General features: G+C 40.7%; 1 pseudogene; it reads right to left on the bottom strand.

Annotated features, from left to right (window-relative positions):
• Positions 1–2,725: 2,725 nt before the first annotated feature.
• Positions 2,726–4,160, bottom strand: LOC113212971 (uncharacterized; annotated as a pseudogene).
• Positions 4,161–6,003: the final 1,843 nt, after the last annotated feature.

The raw sequence follows: 6,003 nt of genomic DNA, 5'->3' as shown, positions 1-6,003 counted from the left end.
ATTGATTTCTAATTTTGCCTTCTCTTCTAGAAACCTGTACTGAATGTGGTCGTCAAAATATCATCACTTCAACAAAGATTAGCATTGATGTGCCCATTACTAAAGAGGATACTGTGGCTATTGCAACTGTATCATTTCTCCTGCACAATGAACTAGAAAAAATATGGTGTGACAAATGTTTAGCGTGCACCAATAATATAGTTGTAAAAAGCCTTAATGCAAATCCGAAATTGCTTTGCATTAAGCTACTTAGGTAATGCCCATTTTTACATTTATTTTGATAATGGAAAGGAATCTATTCATATTTAATTTTCATTTATGAACAGGTTTGAAGATGAAGGGATAAGAAACAAAACTCCAGTAAAACTTTCTAAATCCCTTATTTTACCCTCTGGAGTAAAGTATAATTTGCTGGGATGTGCTTTGCATTTTGGTGACACCTTGCTGTGTGGTCAGAGCATGATGTTATTGAAATGCCCCAATGGTTCCTTCAAACTTATCAGTGATTCCAATGTACGATAAGAGGCAACACATTCAAATTAGTTTTACTACATTCTATAAAGTCATAAGTAATTTGTGTCTTGTGTCAAGAATGTTGCACACGAATCAGTCTTTTCTAGTGATGTCATAAGGCAAGCATCATACATGGTCATTTTTGAGCGTCACACAACTGAAGAATGTTTGCAGGATCCTAATGTCAGTCACGTGTCATTGGACATGTCAACTATGGCAGAACAGGTGCTTGATTTTTAGAAAGTAATCACTTCTCTTGTTAATTTTTGGTTATTACATGTATACTGATATTTTAATTTTTTTCATTTGCTACAGATTTCTCTTGCATCTGTTGAAAACACTTCAATAGTGCCTGAACGGGGGGTAAGCTATAAACCCAATGTCAACAGTGACTATAAGCAATTAAAATACTTTTTATATTTGTACCATTTCAGTTTCAAAATAATAAAAGAATGAATACCCTTTGCTTGTTGTAGCTTTCAGCAAGTATCAGTACACAAGGATCATGGATTGTAAGTCCGATCATTGACAGGGAACTGCAAACAAGTCAACAAAACGCCTAGAAAGGTGTAAAACGAGTTCTAAATTTCACAGAAAACAACACAATAATGGCACCAAGTGCTAAAATGGTAATGTCCAAAGTTATAAAAAGAATATATGATACAATGTTTCATATAGATATGTTAATGACCTGCTCTCCATTTTTACAGTTTTTGTCTCCTATTTCTGAGGAAGTCAGTGCCACAGACAAAAGTGCTGCTAGTCCTCCTCAAAACATAGAGGTAACAATTACAATAAAAGCTAAATAATTTATTTAGGTAACAGTAATGGAATATTAGGAATACCTGTGTGAATAATTAAAATTGTGATTACAGCATAACAGGGGCGCCCAAACGATTTTGCCGAGGTGGGTCGGAGCACGCTGACACCCTCCCTTTTCATCGTCTGACCTCCCCTTTCATTTTTTCCCCCCAAATACATACATACTGCTGTACTTTAGCATAGATCCAGTGAAAGGTGAATGGGGGTTATACGGAGCCATTTTGCTAGCTGTGTCATGGCATGGCACTTGCCAAGTTGCCTTTCTCTCAGAAGGCAGGTACATTTTGCTTTTCTCTACTCAAAGCACAAAGACACGGCACACGTGAAGCAAGCGTTTCGGCTAAGGACGGCTCAGAGTACAGAAAGCGTTAAAGAACAAGAAATCGCGAGCGAAGCGAGAGAGAAAAATTGTGGAAGAGAACGAATTACCTCCGTGACCGACGCAACAAGAGTCTTCAGTCTTAGTCTGAAGGGGAAAAAAAGGCCAGATGCCAGATCCAGTAAGGCAAGGGACGCGAGTACAGTTGCTTAACTGCTTCATAAATGACAGAAACATTTTATGTGTTTTATTTAGCATATTTTGCATATCTATACTTGTCTACTACAACTGCATTTTTTTTTGTTCCCGTGTCTTTTTGACATGCGGAAAGGAGCCAAACGGTATGAAGAAACCAAACCCGTTTTCATTTGTACTTGTAAAAGGGTTGCCAGAGTTACTTTCTGGCCCCTTTACCTACCAATATACATACGGTACGCCGGGCTGGCACTCACCATTCCTTTCATTTCTGAACTGGGAAAGGTGAATAGTGTGGTTATCCACTAAAACTCCATCTTACCAAAGGGCGACTCACTGTGCTTTCCCTTTGACGACCTTTGCTTTGCAAGGAATTTTAACTATTACTCCGTCTGTATTGTCTATTGTCTGTCGTCATCGTCAGTCGTGTAGTAATGTTGTAATCGTCTCTTCGTCGTAATCGTGTAAATCGTAAATCGTACGGCAATTTCACGTCCTACACACATCAAGCACCAAGTTCAACTGTATAATGTATACAGTATGCTGTGCTTGTACTCAACTACGTTAATAGCTTTACCATCTATCAAGGTATGTCAGGTCATTTCAATAAAAACCTTCCTCTACAGGAATATTTACAGGGTCCTTTTACATGCAATATTTACAGGGGCAAACTTTCTCCTACCTACATATCCATACTTTAAAACTAATCTCTTATTTTTATTTACAGGTAACCAGAGTTTTTCTTTTCCTTTCACCAAGGTAAGTAATAGGCAATAATTTAAAGTCAAAGTCACGTATTTAGATCAGTGTTGTTGTTTTTTTGACTATCGATGGTAATGGATTGTAAACTAACTTATTTTTTTTTTGGTTTACAGCTTACAGAATATCAGCCAGGTATGTACTTGAGGCTTTCATTATTTTTATTACTTCCTCATGGTTTACATCCATGTCTTTTTCGAAGGCAATGATCATCAAGGACTCTCAGCGACCTTGCCCAGTAGTGCATCTGGTCTTTACCTTTACTAATTTTAGTTTCGAGAAACTTCTCTCAGTTGATGCCGAGGAAACAGGTAAGGTCAAAGCAATCCGAAGGGCTACCTCTAATGTGGGAAAGACTTCCTTTAAACCAGTGAGGAAAAATAATTTGAAAAGATCTCTTATACTTCCCCTGTTTTGTGTTTTAGATGGTGTCACATCAGAATCATTCTGCAGCAGATCAAATTCAAGGTCGGGACCAGGTAAGTCAGTATCAGTTATTTCCACGTCAACCCACTCATCGTCATCTAAATCATCAATCTGATTTTCAGGTACAGGCTGAGGGTGTAGCATCTCTGGGAGCTTTTGTGCGGCAGAATTGTAGCTCTCAAAGCATTCTACGAATTGTAAGTACTCTTTCCTTAAACTGGCAACGTTCACAAATTTGCCGTACGTGGAGCAGAACACTGAGAACGCGTCATTTGGAAGCGTTAAGGTGCTTCTGCCGTTGCCTTCTTTTTTTATTTCTAGGATGCGTTTAACTGAACACAGCGATAAGTCCCTAAATATACCCTGAGACGTTTCACTAAACCGATCAGATATTAAAGTGTGAATCGTGTCAAGACACAAGAAGTACATCTCCACTTTAAGTTTTAGCGTTGGATCAGCAATCGGCTCGTCATCAGCTCTTTCTCCATACTGACGTCGAACACGGCGAACAATGTGTGGGCAATGGCTCAAATGTTTCATTGCTGTCCGTTATAAACTTGTTCTTTTTGCTTAGAACTGCTTGGAAGCCTTCATCGGACCGCATAGAAGACAACTTAGACAACACGGCATTGACATGGTTGGATGCTCCCATTAAGTCAAGATCAACGCCCTGAAGAGCCGCAGTCAAAGGTCCAACAACTTTAAAAATTTCTGAAAATGTGAATGCCACAATGAGGAATTTCTCGGAAAGCAAGTAAGTTAAGAGGCCACTAGCTTCAGCAGCATCATCACTCGAAGAAGGAGTTGACAGGCTCTCTCTGATTGGTCGAGGCTTTGTGATGGTCCGGGAGCAGACGATATTCCTCTTGTTCTTCTAATTCGGAAAATACCTCATTGCGTGTTTAGTCAAGAAAAAAATTATGCCAAAAATTGAAGTTTTCAAAACCACCGCTTATGGCAGGCCAGAATAACAGGCTATGTAGGGTTACGAAAACGTTAAAGGGAAAAGCTTAAAAAATGTTTCCAGGAGTTTTCATCCAAAATGGCGCCTGGAAAACACTATTACAACCCAAGAATCGAATATAATCGATATACGACTTACCCTAAGCCCCAGTAGGGTAAGCATATCTATGAGGGTGTTTGACGTGTTGCCTAATTATGTCGGGCATTTGGTCCGCTCTACCACTGGCAATACCACGACACCAAGACACCAGAGCGACCCACGTCCGAGGCGTGGATGGAATAATTAAAGATAGTTACAGATAATGGCATCGGAGTTTAGTTCTGAAGAAAGACTAAAACAGCCCTCCTGCCCGAACAGGGCACTCCAAACTTGTTCCGACCGTATAGGACGTTAATAGTCATCTCTTTTTCGGTTTTCGATTCTGCCTTACAGAATGGAAACTAGAACAAGAAAGGAGTTTATTCGCCAAAATATTTGCACAAGAAAACGATGTTTATTCCCGCCTCTACACCTGCTAATCGCGTTTCGCGCCAACTTCTCGTTCAGAAAGAGTTACGTTTTTGTCGTACTTTCGTGATGCAGTGCTACCAACCCTTTAACTGGACACATCATGGCTGTGTGGAGTGGTGGCTGATAAACTCCGAAGCCCGAACCTCAAAACCCGTGGGACGACTTTGAGCCCCTGTAGCTCTGCGAGTAAACCCGCTAAAAAACCAAGACTCGCGCCTTAAGAACTTGGCGGGACATTTGAGTCTGCAGTGTTGCCATATTCCCACACTGAGAAAAATGTTTGGTCACCACGGCCGAAAAATTTGGTTGCTGTCACTAACATGGTGTTCTATCCGCCCCCTTAGTCATAACCATAGAACGTTCTATCGTGCTGGCGGAGTGTTCAGACGCTGCAACTAAACACTCCAGCCAGCACGATAGAACGTTCTATGGTTATGACTAAGGGGCAGGGGTCCGTAACTTAACGCATTAGCGTTATGCGTTAGTTATATAAATTAACGAGTAACGCATTAGTGTTATGCGTTAGTCATATAACGTAACGTCTAACAATTTGCAATAAAAGTTAAAGTTATGGGTCGTCAAAAATTATTCTGATGCTAGTTGGAGCTTGTTCCGGCATTTTGAGTCTAACTCTTAACGTTTCATGGTATGGTCACAAGTGATGAGTTATAACTCTTAACGTTTCATTGTATGGTCACAAGTTATAAGTTATAACTTTAACGGATTACGTACCGCTAAAGGGGAGTTTCATGTTAAGTTACGGACCCCTGCTAAGGGGGCAGATAGAACACCATTTTAGTTACAGCAACCAAAGTATTTTTCTCCGTGCAAAATATGCTGCTTTTTAAACCAACAGGGAAGTGTGGAAAGCATCGTAGTTTAGTATTTACCCCTTTAGATCGATCCTGCTCCTACCAGTGATGAAATTGTTCGATATTCTTGTCGGCCCCTAGTAGAGCTCCAAAAACGACGTCATACTACACCGAAGTGGCGGTTTCAGCACAATGGAGACGAGACGAACACGAGATGCTTTGGAACGAAATTAAACGTTTTTAGCAGATGATACCTTAAAAACCTTTTGAATAAACATAAAGAATATATAAGTAACTTTAAGGTGTCAGCTAGCTTTTACTCTCGAAACAGCAAGAGAATCAAGCGGAGACCAGAACCCAATATCTTTAGCGCTGGCGGGACCGTGTCCGAGTGCTTGAGTGTCGCTTCAGCCCCCTCCCCTTACCCTGCCACGCCAGGCCCCTACCCTTTCCGTGCCTAACAATAGTACAGGCTCCCCGTCCCCCCGTCCCTGCACCCCTGCACAACAATACTAGCCCACCGATGCCCGCGCCTTTTCTTCTCCTCAGCGCCGCTAGTACGCCGAAATACAAAATTGCAAGTAACAAGCAACCATAAACAAATGACAGCTAAATATGAGAGAAATTTGGAAGCAGACCTATTATTCTCAAACTTGTATCATCTGCTTTCAAGATAGATTCTT

This window comes from Frankliniella occidentalis, unplaced genomic scaffold (genome assembly GCF_000697945.3).
Source record: "Frankliniella occidentalis isolate FOCC.00 unplaced genomic scaffold, Focc_3.1 Scaffold133, whole genome shotgun sequence".
Lineage (NCBI taxonomy): Eukaryota > Metazoa > Arthropoda > Insecta > Thysanoptera > Thripidae > Frankliniella > Frankliniella occidentalis.
The sequence above is the reverse complement of the archived record's forward strand: the minus strand, read 5'-3'. Positions and strand labels throughout refer to the sequence as shown.